Source organism: Ictidomys tridecemlineatus, chromosome 12 (assembly GCF_052094955.1).
Source record: "Ictidomys tridecemlineatus isolate mIctTri1 chromosome 12, mIctTri1.hap1, whole genome shotgun sequence".
Lineage (NCBI taxonomy): Eukaryota > Metazoa > Chordata > Mammalia > Rodentia > Sciuridae > Ictidomys > Ictidomys tridecemlineatus.
Genome location: NC_135488.1, coordinates 91,156,981 through 91,170,099, shown reverse-complemented (window position 1 = coordinate 91,170,099; position 13,119 = coordinate 91,156,981). Strand labels below are relative to the sequence as shown.

Genomic DNA, 13,119 nt, shown 5'->3' with positions numbered 1-13,119 from the left:
TTCTTGCAGACAGTGCTCTTTTGAGGCCCAGGTAGTTAAGAATGGAGAGGGCTGGGGGCATTAACTTCCTTTCTGTATGGGCAGAGCAAAGCAAGTACAGCAAGAGCTGTGCAAGATGGAGAAGCAAAGCAGAAATTACGCGGTCAGAAATTACAGGGTCAATGCCTGCATCAAACATGGTTGGTACAGGGGACTCCCACCTGGTCACCTGACCACCACAGAACAGTAGCAGACTTATTCTAAGACCATGCAAAAAAATCCAATCACAATTCCCAGGTGACCAGGTGAAGATTTGGTGAAGGGACATTATTGAAGACTCTGAGGTAAACATTCATTGTTAATGTGACCTTTTGGTTCTGATGGGTTGACTAGGAGGGGAACATTCAGATCACATCTGATTTATAAAAAACACTCCACCAATTCCCAGATTTATCTATCATAGATGTCACTACTTGATCAAATAAATATTTCAGAGAACTGGAGGGAGATCAGTAAAGTGAGGTAAAGAGACCAGGAAGAGGAAGGAGGAAAAGGAAAAGAGAAATACTGGGGAATGACATTGACCTAAGTGTATGATTATGATGCATACCTGTATGAATATGAAACAACTAACCCCACCACTATGCCCAACCCTAGTGCACTAATAAAACTATGGAAAAAATATTTCAGAAAAGTTGACTGAAATGTTACGTAAAGTATAAAACAAATCCCTATTTTCTCATATATTAATTAGGTATAATTACATAATCAGTCACCAGCCAATTCTTTTCCAGTGGATGGAAAGTTCCAATAAGGTGTACTAAAATGTTCTGATATTGAAGGGCATTAAGACGAAAGCTAGCACAGTGTAGGCTGGGCACTGCAGCCAACAGGGACATCCTTTACCATTATCCAAGGCCTTCACATCTCCCAGATTTGTTTTTCTTTTGTGGTTCTGAGGGTCAAACCTAGGGCCTTGCACATGCTAAGCAAGCACTTTGCCGCTGAGCTACACCCCAGCCCCAAGCCATCAGATTTTCAAGCTGGTATTCATGAAGCCTAAAGAGTAAGCCTGTGATAACACCACTTCTGCAGGTACCATGATCATTACTCCAAGAAATTTACTTACAACTGCATAGAACAAATGGTTCTGTGTTGATTCTGAAAGTTAAAATTGTTTTGTATCGAATGATGTGTTATTCTGTCAGGAACCATGCTGGCCAGCACACAAAGGCAAGATTCTAGTCCATCCGCGGTAAATGAGCCTACAACAGATAACTCTCATTTTTTTAACAGTCTGATCCCTACATTGCTTAAGATAGAACTCTTCTCTCCCATGAGGAACCCAATCCCCATGTATCAAATGAGGCTGAAATCTCCACAAGGGACACAAGTCAATCATCACAAGAGTGGGCACGTGACCCAAGCGAACCGACCAGAGTTCCCCATTTCCTGGCTTCATTGATTACTTCAGAGATATGTATGTGATCAAGCAGAACATTATCAGAATTACCCCTAGAAGTTTCTTGTTTGTTAGAGATATTGGGAAAGACTGTAGTCTTTATGGGTGTGCCAAGCTAGGAATATGGGACAGAAGGAAGCTGCAAGTGATCAGAGCCAGGGAAAAGGCAAACATACTTAATGCTATTACTTGAGAACTTTGGTCCAGCTATGTCTGAAGTCAGCTCCACACTGATGTCACCTTTTATTTTTATGTTTTGCCATTTATGTTTTCCTTCTACCATCCACTCAGAAGCAGTAGGCTTAATTGTTTAAATATATATCAATTTACCCAGCTCATCTAGAATAAAATCCCTCACCATTTTCTGTTCTCATTGAGGTTTCTTCCAGGAAGCATTGAAACAACTGATAAGACAGTAAGAATATGCAAGCACTTGACTTATTACCTTTGTTAACTTTGACCCAAAATTAGGGAAACAGACAACAGGTAGGAGGTACCTACAATCATTCTCAAGCCAGCTGGGTCTAAATTATCTTTTTCACAGAAGAATTTCACAGAAATTCTTTTCCCCATGATATTACTATTTTTCTGCTGTCAAAATCACTTCCAGAACTCCTTTCTGGATAGTCCCCCAAGGTTCAGTTACCTTGACTACAATCATTTTGCCCCTAATTGTTGCTTGCTTCATTTGCATGTGGTCTTGTCATTATCCTCAAGAGGGTGTTCCATTGCCAGAACCACTAGAAGGGGGCAAACCAACTCAACGTGACTTGAATGAAATTTAAACCACACCAAGTTGATTTCCCACTGTATTCTTGCTCCCTTTGCTCTGTGTTCATATGTCTATGGACGTTTTGCAGTTCCTACCCATTTCTTTCCTTGTGTGTCTCTCTTACCAAAATTTCTGGAAGACATGTTCATTTGGCCCTAAATTTTCTAATATAACTCAGTTTCCTTCTACAAACTAACCTAGATTGCTTTTCTTCCCTCTGAGTAATAGATTCCCTCTCTGAACTTATACAGGAAGCAAGAACTGCAAAAGGTAGACATGAAGTGTGACTCCAAAATTAATGGGATTGGAGGACTCAGAGTGGAAAATGGTTGGACCTCCAGTCCCAAGCGCTCTCTCCAACTCTTAAGCAGCCGGATAAGTATTCCCTTCTTGGCTCACTGCTCCACAGAAGGGGGATTCATACATATTCTGACTAAATTAGACTCTGACTAGACTCTGGACTTGAATACTGAGCCACAGAGAAACCAAACACAAGTCACAGAGATGACATGCTGACTACATGCTGAACCATAGAGGGTTTTGTTGTTGTTCTTTTTAGATATACTGAACCATGGAGGTTTGAGGCCTGTTGTTTTCCTGCTCCCAGAATCCCAGTAACCAAGCATACACCTATGCCCTTCCCACCCAATCAATGAGAGATTCCTCTCTGGAGAAACCAAACATTTCCCAGGAAAAAAGACCTTTAGACTATGATATTTTAGGATCCCCAATAATAAGGCTGGTTAACCTCCCAGTTATTCTACAGAAAAAGAAAAGTCCCTTCAGCAACACTCCTTGCCAAAGCAGCTGGAGTTTCCAAGAAACTTCAGTATGAGTCAGTCTTAAAAATTAATGCCGTAGTCTGGCTGGGCAAAATAACTGGGGGGTGACAAGCAACTTGTGAAGATTGAAACAGCAGGAGCCGCTTTATTGTAAGACAGCAGAGGTATCTATATCTAACTGAATACACAGCTTGACCTCAATTTAGCATCATCCAGTTACAGCAATCAGTCATTAAGGAATCCTCATCATCTTAATAATTATACACAGCTTAACTTAATTATCATCTAGATAAAGCAGTCAGTCAATAAGGAATCTCCATCATCTTAATGGCTCGCTGGCATTACTTCTCAAACCACCCCTCCTAGCAAAGTGCCAGGCACCATCTTGACTTGTCTGTGGCCCTCATCATCTCCCCCTTTTGTTTACAACAAGTATGTGGCTTAGGGACCGTGCCTGTTTTAGGTTGTCCAGTACTACATATGGTCCTTACCCGTCATTGGATGGTCTGACCTCAAATAGCCTCCTGTCTTAGGTTGGTACCATTGTAATTGGATCTTACCCGTCTTTGACTACCGGCCCAACACACTTAGCCATACTTGTGGATAACGACCATAGTGGTTTTTACACAAAAACCATAAGTAATATGCTACAAGCAGAAGGGGAGGATACAAAATGCCATGATACCAAGCCAATTGATGGCTCCAAGTAAGAAGCCCTTGGAAAAATTGTACCACAGATGACACCATCAGCAAAGATACCCTGGCACCATTACAATTTGTTGTCTCAATAGATTACATCACAGTCCAGGTAAATCAAAGTCCAGGTAAGTTCAAAGCTCAATAGATTAATTAAATCACAGTCTAGGTAAGTTCACAGTCCAGGTAATTAAATCACAGTCCAGGTAAGTTCACAGTCCAGTTAAGTTCACAGTCCAGGTAAGTTCTGCAGGCAGCTAGCTTAAGCTGTAATAGCAGAAACAGCAACAGCTATGATGATCTGAAGTCTCATCTAGTTCTCAGCAACACTGGAAATCCCTCCACCCTCATCCTCACCAGCACTGGGACAAGGCAGGGACTCCAACAATGATGCTAAAGAAAATCCTGTAGCATTCCATCAGGCATTAAGAAAACAACCTTCTGAACAATTTAGTACAAGGTTTTTTACATTTGAAATAGGCCTTAATGGTGCTCTTTATTCATTAGCCTCCAGGTGTGGGAGAACCATTGTAGTTATGGACATTGGAAATGACCAGACTTGGGGGTGGGGGGAAGTTAGTGTTACCTGTGGAAAACTGCTGTTTTGCATGCACACCAAGCTCCTAGCTGATCATACAACAGGACAAGGTGAACTAATCTAATGTTATCACTGCCTCTATAATATAGCTAATAGAACTTCCCTCTCTGCAGTAACTGCTATTGAGCAACCCACTGCAGAAAGGATAAGTGCTCATCCTGCCAGTTGCCACAGCATCATGAGGGACAGAAGTGCTACTTTCTGGCAAAGCACTAGAAGTAATGTGAGAAACAGAGGTGCTACTTGTCCATCCTGTCACCACTAGACCTTCTTGGAAGCATTTTTCAATAAAGCTTGTGTCTCGCATTTCATCTCCTCATTTCTTCTTTGGTCTCAGCAACCTGTCCCACTGCCATAGCTCAACGGGGCTGTGGATACTATAGTCCTGTACTTAGCTTAGTGGCAGCCTGACTGGAAAAAATTAGTAATAATAACAGTAACATTTAAGTTTGAGAACATACTGCATGCCAAGCAATCTATTAAACTGTTTACGTTTGTTAACTCATATAGTTCTTACAGTTACCTTAGCAAGTAGGTTTTCTTGCTGTCCTGTTGTACCAATGAGGGCAGTGAGGCTAGGAGATTAAATAACTTGCCTAAAGTTACATTCTAATAAATTGATTGTTAGAATCAGATTTTCTTACAATGAAAACAACAGAAAACCACTTGAGCTAAATTAAACTCCAACTCTAATGGGAAAAGGGAATTTTAGAACATTACAAGAAACCCATGGGTCAGAAAGGAACACCAAGCATCAAGAAGGATGAGAATCAGGAAATGGAAATCCATGGGTGTCACTGTGAGTGCCCGAAATTCAAATATGTGAGGGTGCTTTTGTGGTTAAAAGTTAATTAATCTCTCTCTCTCTCTCTCTCTCTTTCTCTCTCTCTCTCTCCCTCTCTCTCTCTGTCTCTCTCTCTCATTCTCTTGCCTCTTTCTCTGTACAATTTCTATTTCATTTTTTTCCTGTGTTCCAAGCACACACTCTGCTTCTCCATAGGTGCATGGCCAAACATAGTTGCGTCATAGCCTTTACTTGTTCTAAACCCAAGTAGTCACATTTCCAAATATTAGGAAACAGAATCTGATTAATGTTGTTTCCTCTTCTAATCTAACCAAACATGTCCAGTCAGGCACACTATACCAGAAGCACGACTGTAGGCACAGTCCTGGAGGAAGTTCTCAGTGAAGGAGGCCTGCTGTCTGGGCAGATTCCTATAGGTTGTGTACTCCAGAGCTTAAGATTGAGTTAGAATCTGGGTTTTTCTGCAAAGCCAGGGTTTTTAACCACCATATTATTCTTAAAAAAAAAAAAAAGAAGAAGAAGAAGAAGAAGGAAAACAAAAAGAAATTGAACACCTATAGGATTTCCACATTGTTAAGATCACGGAAAACAGTGTAGTTGTGATGTTTTATTTATTTATTAAGCTGGGTGGAGATTCACTGTGCTATATTCTATACACTATTTATATATCTTACATATTAACTAATTTAAACACAATTTAAGACATTGAGATTTTAGGTGAAAATTCAAACACTGACCAAGGACTTTCACTGTTAGTTATACAATGGCCTAACTGTTTAGGGTACCTCTCTGGTAAAGACCCACTTCAAAATGCTGGATAATTTATTTTTTAAAAACAAGCAAACAAAATGTTCTTTAAACGCAAGGTTGGTCTGGCTAGAATATAAAGCAAGTCCCCTGGGGAAAGGGAGAGAAGCACCTACAGAGGTAACAGGTAACTGAGTGTTTGCTCTAAGGGCATCTGCTGATCCCTGCTGATCCAGTGCTTAAGCTTCAATAAATCTAAATCATGAGAGCAATAGGAGAAAAGCCTGAGTCTTTCCAAAGGTGAAGGATCAAAGCAGAGACCTCTAGGACTTGGGGTATGGCAACTTGCTTGAGACCCTCCACTCAATATCCAATGCAAAAAAGAAAAAAAAAACATGGCAGAGATCCCCACATGAAGTTAGAATGTTCTAAATATGACCCACTAATGGATGATATAAGGGAAAAAAATCACCCAGCAGAGTCATGTGGAAAGATCTCTATCTATTTCGGCTCTGAGAAACCTTGAACACCAATGATGTACTGGCACAAGGATCCTGGACATTCACACTGCTTATGTGGCCTGAAACCTCTCAATCTGAAAATTTAGCTTAAGTAATCCAAATTGTCAATGCCCCCAAGCACAGGATAGGTACAAAGAAATTCCTGTGATAGGGCACACTTTAAAACAAGGATTAGGGGGCAGGGTTGTGGCTCAGTGGTAGAGCGCTTACCTAGCATGCACTGGGTTTGATCCCTGGCACCTCATTAAAGAAATAAAACAAATAAAATAAAGGTATTGTGTCCATCTACAACTAAAAAAATAATTTAAAAAAACCAGCTTAAAGAATTCCCACAGTGTTCCAAGGAACCCAACCTCACAACCAAAAATCATAAAACACATGAATGAAGAAATGAACTATGTTATGCAAAAGACATCAGAAACAAGAATCAGCAAAATCAGACTGCAAAAACTTTTGATATTGAAATCATAAATTATAGATTTATAAGTATATAAAAGATATTTACCACTGAAAATATGAACAGAGAATATATAAAGTGACAAAGCAGGTTTAACAACTAAAATTTAAGTATTAATGAGTTTATTAAATATTTTAATGATTGAAATTAAAAACTGTGTAGACTATTTAACACATTAAAAATAGATCAAAAGAGAAACAGTAAACTAGAAAACCACGGTTCAGATATTGTTCAGAATGCAGCACAAAGAGAAAAAAAGTTATCTTCAAAGAAAATGCTCCCGGGCAGGAGTTTTGGCTCTGTGTACGTGCCTGGCATGCACAAGACCCTGGGTTCAATCCCCAGCACTGCCAAACACACACACACACACACACACACACACACACACACACACACACACCATAAACAAAAACCCTCTAGGTGATATATTAAAATTATCTCTACTAAAATCAGAAATGAAAAATGATACCCTCACTGGTATCATATCTATCAAATATTGTTCTAGGGGTATATTCAACCCAAGAAGACAAGAGAGAAGAATTGTAAAAATAGAAATTAAACTGTGTTGTTCCTCAGACATGATAGATGATAGACTATAGATCATTTACTAGAATAAATAAAAATTTGGCAAGGTTTTGGAAACAAAAATCAATTCATAGATACCAACAGCATTTCCATAAAGTGTGATAAATAATATATTTTATTTTTAAAATACCATTTAAAATAGCAATTAAAACTATAGGTATCTAGACATAATCTAGTAAAGCATTTTGTAATAACTATATGTAAAACAATATGGTACTGTTCCCTATTTCTGCTATAACAAATTACCACAAACTTAATAACTGGTTTATTTGTTGCAGTTCTGGGGATGGGAACCCAGGGCCTTGCACATGCTAGACAAACACTCTCTGCCACAGGGCATATCCCCAGCCCAAACTCAGTGTTTTCAAACAATACAAGTTTATTATCGTACTGTTGTGGAGGTCAGAGTCTGAAATGGTCCTGTGGGTTAAAATGAAGTTGACATAGCTGCATTCCTTCCACAAGCTCAAGAGGAGAATCTTTTCCACTGATTTTTCCAGATTCATAAGGATGCCTGCATTTCTTGGCTCCTGGTTCCTCCCTCCATCTTTCAAGTGCCTCACTCTAACCCCTACTTCTTTTGTCACAACTCCTCTCTGACTTTGACCGTCTTGTCCTCCCTCTTATAAGAACTTTGTGATTATTCCACCTGGATAGTTTAGTTGGAACACAATGTGCCCACAGATGTGGGCACTAGGACGTGGATGTCTTTAGGGAGTCTTACTGTCTACCACAAATACAAATGGAAAGATATCTTTTCATAAATACAGCATCATAGGGATATCAGTTCTCTCAAGCTTATTTATAGATTCAATGCAATTCTGAATCACTATCCGGTCAGGTTTTTTCATTGAACCTTACAGGTTTCTTCTAGTGTTTATATGGAAGAGCAAAGTGTCAAGTATAGCTAAGAAATATCTGCAGTAACAGTACAGAGATTTACTCTACTAAATACTAAGACTTATTATAAAACTATAATATTTAAGACAATGTACTATCAATGAAACACAAGTTGCAACCCGTCATAGAAGCTTACACAGTATGGTTACATTTACACAAAAGTTGAAGATGGGAAATATCAAGCAATATATCGTTTAGGGATATATATGTATATGGTCAAGCTATAAAGAAAAGCAAAAAAATGAAATTCAAGACTTTGGTAATCTCATTGTTGGAAAGGACAAGATTGGAGATATGCACACAGGCATCTTCAAAAGTATCATGATGTTCTATGTCTTAAGCTAAGTGGGGAATATAGAGCTGTTAAGTTTATTATTGGTCATTAAGCTGTATAATATTATATATACACAATTTTGTTTGAATAATGTCTTCATACTTTTTCAGAACATGATTGACAAGTCTTATCAAGAAACTTTAGTCAATTTTTAAAATAATATTTTGGTTTTAAAATACTGAAAGATGACAATTCACAAGGAGATAATATACAAAGAAAATTAAACTACTAAATACTCTCTAAATTAAAAGACTGTAATTCAAATTACTAATTCTAATCTTTGTATCTTGGCAGAAGCAGCTGGAGTTCCTCTTCATAGAATTCACCCACCTTCTCATGATGATTACAAAGCCCCCCCCACCAATTCAATTATTTAATTTATAGTAATCAATGTTCAGGTTTTTTATGCTTAAACTTACATGGAAAGGACAAAATTCTACTTACAGGATTTTTTTTAGATTTCTTCAAAATGTATCACAAGTATCGTTTACAGTGCAAGCTACAAATAAGATGTATTCTTGAAGGAAAACTTAAATGAAGCATGAAGTCAGTGATGCCAAGAGTGGTTATACATCTAACCCAGGAGAACCAGCAGTACACTGATAACTGTTTTAATGAACCAACCTTCTCCTTGGTAGCTGAGTTCTTAGATCTTACTATACCACCAGCCAAATATGTACTTCATTACTTTGGATATGACTTTCATCTTTTTGGATGTTCATCAGAAATTACTAAATGCTGTAACAAGAGGTTTCATGGTAGAAATCCTGGGGCTACTTCTGGTTGTAGTGGTGTGCCTAAGGTTTTGATGGGTGATACAAAGGCTAGAGACGGAGATGACAAAGCACATCTATCCCTGTTTTCTGTAACACTTTTATTTATTCATCATTTTGCATCAATCATGACAGATTTTCCAAAGTTTCTCCCATCTTTGCCTAAGGCTTTCTGGACCTGCAGTTTAGATTGGTAACAAATATGCATCCAATTTCCTATTCTAGACATTACATGTTTTAAGATAGTCCCATATTATACAAATTGTAATAATATATAGAAAGCAGATACTTGAGGAAACCAAAACACAGTCACCTGAATGTCATCCAGGCTGTCTTCTGAAGTCAGGGAATCTTCTGGAGTATAAATAGAGTCCAACTTGGCAGGAGTTAATGTCATCTTTTGTGAATGATCAATATTCGATGGATTAAATATATTTTTCCCTGTTCCAGAAGTAGTTTTTGTAACTCCAACCAGATTAATCTGCATTACTGAAATGTCTGGCTGTCTTCTTGAATTTCAAGATGTTGGTATGAGCCCTGGGAAGGAAATGTCATCATAGGTACTTCTAACTAGTAGAATTCCACTCTTTATGAGCTGGTACAACTGGTCATGGTGATGACCCACATGCAAGTAAAGGCAATCTCATTTCCATTACTCCTGCTGAAGAGCTACTAATTGATGGAGGTTGTGGAGTCACTGGACATGGCAAATCCCCTATGACAATTCTAGATAAGAACTGGGAGTCAACTCCTGACTTTGGAGACATTGGTAAACCCAGTACCATTGGTTTAGCTCCATGGAACGTGGGATTCCATGATAAATGCTACCATCACGGCCACTACTAAACATCCTGGGATTTGGAGAGCAGGCTGTGCCCTGCTCAGTTACTTCATGATGTATAGAGCAGCAGTTTTCAGGCTGCGCCTAAACCTGTGTTACTCCAGTGTATAAAGCAGTAGTTTGCCATAACCCACTCTATTTTGAGTCTAGGTGCTGAGGTGGAGTGACTCTACAATTTGGTTGTATAAGTAAAAAAACACCATCTGCCTGGTACAAACATAAGGCACAAACTGATAAATTAATCATGCTAATAAAAATGACTATCTGTGAATTTATCAAATTAATCAGAAACACATGAATACATGGGCATATCCAACTCAGACTGGAAAAACCAGACCTATGCACTTATCCTAGACCATTGAATCAAGCAACCCCCTCACTCCAGGTCTATAAAAGGAGAAGCATCCCAACATGGTACATGGTGGTACCCTAACCTTATCACCTGGTCACTTCCTATGAGCTTTGCCCAGGAAAATCACCACAATTAACTTTCAAATCTCTGTCCTTGAGCTTCAGCAGAGTGCAATTTCTGCAGCATAAGCCACAAAAAACTGCCTACCCAAGCAGATATACTTGAGACTGCAATAAGTCCAGATCTTGGCCTAGAGTAAGTTCCTTGATTTTGACAGCTCTGTGCCCTGGACAAGTTTTTCAAATGGTTCTTAATCTTATCTGACCACCTACAGTTACTCTTTGCATTCATAATTGCTCTGCCTTTGCTCTCAGATCAGACTCCTGAATTCCTGTGGTTGCCTCAACTCTTCCTAAGCCTTCCTGCAACTTATATATATCGTGTAAAGTATGATTTGTGATGTGTTATAGATATTAGAAATTAAGATTGTAATAAAAGAACTTGTAGTTGCCTGGCTTATGATGACCAGGTGACTCACAAATATTTAGGGAACTGCCACTGATGAAAGTGGTGTAGCCCATGAATTTATTGTTATTCAATAAGTTGACATTATGGAAAGACACAAACCTGTTTGGTTTATGTTAGTGACATAGATTGCACTCATGACAGGGACTTTCCCAATTTTCAAAAATGATGGAAACTCCTATATTTGTAATTAAAAGGTACTCTGAGTTTATTTCTAAACATATGTTCAAAAACAAGTTGGAAATGCATAAATAGTATAGAGTTAAGTTTCAATATTATATTTAATTCACAAAAGTTGATTCAGTAAATAATAATGTTTTCAAAAAATGGTTAAAAAAGTCATGAATAGACAAGTGCAAACAAGAGGAAGTTTAACTAGGAATTAAACATATGTATTTTTTTTAAAGTTTACATCAACTTAGTAGTTAAAAAATTAATTAAAAACTATTTATCCTGGCAGGATGACAGTTCAAGTCTCCCAACTCCTGCTGTGGGTTTGCTTGTTTGGTCTCCATTTCCCATACCTCACTGCTTTATCTGGCAAAAATCCAGCTTTTAGTTTCTTGCTAAAGTCTGGGATTGCTCTTGGACACCCAAAAAAATGCAGGATCAAGAGCAAAAAGTTTTATTTAAAGAATAGAAGAGAGAGAGAGAGAGGGAGAGAGAGTCTGAGACTCCTCTGGAAAAGGGAGTTGTCCAGAGCTGATGCCACGAGAAAGTGAGGGTATCTTGCCCCTTTTATAGATTTCAGTTTTCTTTTCTTCTCCGTCCCCTCTCCTCTTATTTTGCCTACATGACCAAAAGGGCAGGAAGAGAGCCATACAGGGAAGGAATATCTCTGTATTTTCCATATCTGACTAGAAAGGCAGAAAGTGGGTACTCATTAAAAGCTTCTTGATCAGAAGAACAATTCCCTGGAGGCAGGTGACCTTGGCAACAGGTGAGGAGGAGGAGGAAGTGTTCTGCAGGTATTAGGTATTCTGTTTCCTTTTGAATCAACCCCCATCTTCCTGATCCAATACTTCACTATCTATACTTTTTTTGGAGGGGTATATGGGAATTGAACTCAAGGGCACTCCAAAAGCCACATCCCCAGCAAATAATACAAAATAATATTTTGTATTATTTAGAGACAGGGGCTCATCAAGTTGCTTAGCACCTTGATTTTGCTGAGACTGGCTTTGAACTTGGGATCTTTCTGCTTCAGCCCTCGAGCCACTGGGATTACAGGCATGTGCCACTGTGCCCAGCCTCATTATCTACACTGACTGTCATTTGCCCTGGTCACAATCCCCTCTCTGATTAAGGGAACTCTTACTGTTCTAAGAGGAAATGGGTAATAACCACTTTGGCTGCTTCAGGATGAGAGGGGGTCATGTGGGGCAAGCAGTTTGGGTTTCCCTTTTAGAAATGCTGTGGGTGGATCAGTTGAAGGGTCTGTGGTGAAAGTCTGGTTTGGAAAGAACAAGTTGTAAAGTCATCTAAGAGGTGGGTGCTTCTATGAGAGAAACAAAAAGACATGAGTATTGGAATTCATTTAATACAAAATAAATGACAAAGAGTCTGGGACATGTCAATGAATATCATGATGAGGATAGAAACCAGGAATTTTTATCAGGAGGTGCAAGAGCTAAAAAAAAAAAATTGTTCCCATGACAAGGCTAGTGAGGAAATGACCTATTTGGGGATATTAAGGATATTAGTTACATTCTCAGAGTTGTCAGGAATGAAAACACAATACAGTCTTAATAATGTCACAGATGCTCCATAAGATGTAGGTAAGATATCTAATGTCATCTGATTTTTCTAAAATACATTTTTATTGGCATATCATCTGTGTTTAGTAAAGATCCCTTTATTTACTGTCACTTAAGGCTAGCAAACAGATCAAGTCTGTCTATATAGGAGGTTAGGAAGATTTGTAGGCCCTAAATTGATTTAAAAAAGCTGTTGACTCTGATAGTTTCTTGATAGTTATTAGGCACTCCTG

At 38.6% G+C, this 13,119-nt stretch overlaps 1 pseudogene; it reads right to left on the bottom strand.

Moving 5' to 3' along the window:
- Positions 1–9,359: 9,359 nt before the first annotated feature.
- Positions 9,360–10,242, bottom strand: LOC101968326 (nucleoporin NUP35 pseudogene; annotated as a pseudogene).
- Between the last annotated feature and the right edge of the window lie 2,877 nt (positions 10,243–13,119).